This window comes from Cyphomyrmex costatus, unplaced genomic scaffold, assembly GCF_001594065.2.
Source record: "Cyphomyrmex costatus isolate MS0001 unplaced genomic scaffold, Ccosl1.0 scaffold112, whole genome shotgun sequence".
Lineage (NCBI taxonomy): Eukaryota > Metazoa > Arthropoda > Insecta > Hymenoptera > Formicidae > Cyphomyrmex > Cyphomyrmex costatus.
The window spans coordinates 3,093,516-3,096,463 of record NW_017275086.1 but is presented as its reverse complement, the minus strand read 5'-3'; positions in this window follow the sequence as shown (position 1 = coordinate 3,096,463).

The window sequence follows — 2,948 nt, the reverse complement described above, 5'->3', positions numbered from 1 at the left end:
ATCTCTTTTGGAGTAAAATTTCACTCCAAGAATTTTAGAGAGTCCTCGGGAACTTTTGCTTGAAACTTATGTATAATACCCCGATAATCAATAGTATTCCATATGTAAGTGAAAGAATTTTGGATAAATAAAAAAAATATCAATGCCTACTATTTTGTTGCCAAAGCTATAGACGTACGTATAATATGTGGGCGCCAAAGAGATGAGAGGAAGCGAAGATTCTGAATGCAAAAAGCGCGAGCAACGCGAATAGACCTTCTGTCTCATCTCACAGCAGTCATAACTACAACGCGTAACGCGTTCCGGATGAAACAAACGTGATCCGCGCGGGCGCGAAGACGACGAGAGAAGGAGCGAAAAGGGGAGGGCGGGATAACAGTGAGCGAGTGTTACGTTTTTGTTTTTTCGCAGTGAACGCACGTGCGTTGAAACGCACGTGTGTCCGGTGGTGTCTCGGTGTCGCGTCCGCGGCAGTGATGTAAACAATGTCGAGAAACGGTTGCCGTGAGTTATTGTTGGCGCAGTACTGTGGTGGTAACGGCGCGTAAGGACATTGCCATCGTACAACACGCCATACAGACGCCGGAGAGACGCATGCGGCGCGGCACCCGAGCATGGTGTAAGAGAAGCAATCGGACGGCTTGGGCTGCGAAGATCATGGAGTTCGAGCTGGACGGCAGCCTCAAGGAATGGGCGAAGGACAAGCCCCTGAGCATCTTACAGCTCGATCCTGCCGATCGGGCGGTGTTGCGAATCGCTGGTGAGTACCGCAACGTCGTACATCGACGGACGCTTGTACCTTAATTGCATTGCATGCCTATGACTCGTGGGGATATTCCGAGATATACCCAAGCGCTCCGTAACGTTCCACAGCCTTGTGTCCACGATGCTAGAAATTATTCTCACAGATCTCGGACGGAGAGAGAATTATTGACCAAATGTGTTGATTAGTTGGCCGAATTGTTCAAAGGTGATTTTGTTAATTCTTTCTCTGTTGAGAGATCTCAGAGTGATTTTTAGCGTCGTAGACGCAAGAGATCTAAGTTTATACATATTTCTGATCCGATTGAAACACATAACGGAGAGACATTATGTCTCATGGAGTTTAGAGACCCTATAACAGTGTCTGGTCACAATTCAACTGTCAAAACAGAAGTTGAAGAAAAAAAAAAAATATATATATATACACTGTCTCTTTCTATTACTTAACCATCTTACTTACTTATTCTAATTTACTAAAGTTGATAAAAATGAGTCAATCAAAAGTCTGTCATTTCAGACCAGACTCTGTTATAGAGTTTCTAATAAAGTTTATGATGCAAAATCAAGGGGTCTGTTTTTCGTTTCTGTACTGTCTGGAATATTTGTTCCACTTCAACTTATTGCACCGTGTGCACTAGTTCAGACAAAACAAACAACTGAAACAAAAAACAGACTTGTAGATTCATAATTTACAATTCATGCATGACTATTTCAAATTTTAATCGAAATTTAATTTAACACTGGTCAATTTTACATCGGAAGATAGTAATTATTTATTTTGAGTAAATTAAAAGCACTAAACCATAACGAGTCTACTCTTAATACTCAAATTAAATAATTAATCACTTCTACCAGTATTAAATTTCTACAAGAGAATATTATGGTTTACTTTTAACATCAGTTGAGTACATCTAAACGAATTTAAATTTTGATTTTTTAGTAAAAAAAAATGCGGAACTTTTTATTTTGATAAGGAACTGTAATTGTGTTTTATTTATATTTTAATAAAACGTGCTGATTTCACAATTCAAATTTATGTGTGGTTCTTTGAAGTTAGCGCGACACTATTAATATAAAAAGAAAAAGATAATGACAGTTCTGGGGTAGCACTTTTCATAGTTCTACAGTTTTTTTTTTTATAAAAATATAAGAGAGAGTTCCGCATTTTTATGCTAAAAAATCAAAATTATGTTTTAATATGTTTTAACTGTGTACTTTCGAAAAATTGACCATGTATAACGTGTAAGACGAGTACCTTGCTGTAACTTGTCGAGTAACTTGCTATTCGACTCGCCTCTCTGCCAACCTCGCATTCGTGCATTCATGCGGCACAAATGCATAGTGAATTTGCAAGATTTTAGAGATGCTGCCCGATGGCGCTGATTCATCTTAATGCGTTCGCGTTCTCGTCGCGGCGCGCTTTCGCAGGGTCACAAATGTTAACAACGTTGACACGCGGCTATTTCAGCCGGTGGTTATTTACTTTCCACCGATAAATATAGCGTCGCATTAGCGAGTGCACACATGATCGCACTCAGCTCTTCTTGGTGTAGTACAGTGTAAAGCGTTGTTCAGACGAATTCTTCGCTCTCGTACGAACCGATCATTTTGATTCAGCACATCGTATAAACATTCGCGAATGTGTTCGATTCGATCAGTGTGGTACCCACCACAAAGCCGGTTTATTCAGCTTGATAAGACGTTCAATTGTTGATATTACTGCGGTTCGTAAATGTGAACGGAGAGTGAGAACTTTGGAAATATAATTGTCTGCTCTCAGTAGAGAAAGTAGCTTTGCAACTATTGTAAAATTCTTTAATATCATTGGTTTATGCTTTTAGATCGAGGTGCTACATGCAAGACTAATTTATATTAAAAGAATTTTGCAACGGTTGCAAAACTACTTTCTCTGTTGAACGTAACCAATGATCTCTGAACCATGAAGCTTCGAAACAAATTAATGTAAATAATATTTTACTATTTTATTATTGTTCATTCTTATTTTTGTAATATTAGTGATTTTTATCGTAGGTGCATTCTTTTAAAACTCATTTCTTATTATTAGATATAATTTATTATATAATAATTAACGTTTATTTTAAATTCAGCGTGTACTATAAATTGTAAGTATAATTTGATACCGCGGGGATGTCGACGCCCGATCACTAGCCGTATCGTTTGCATGC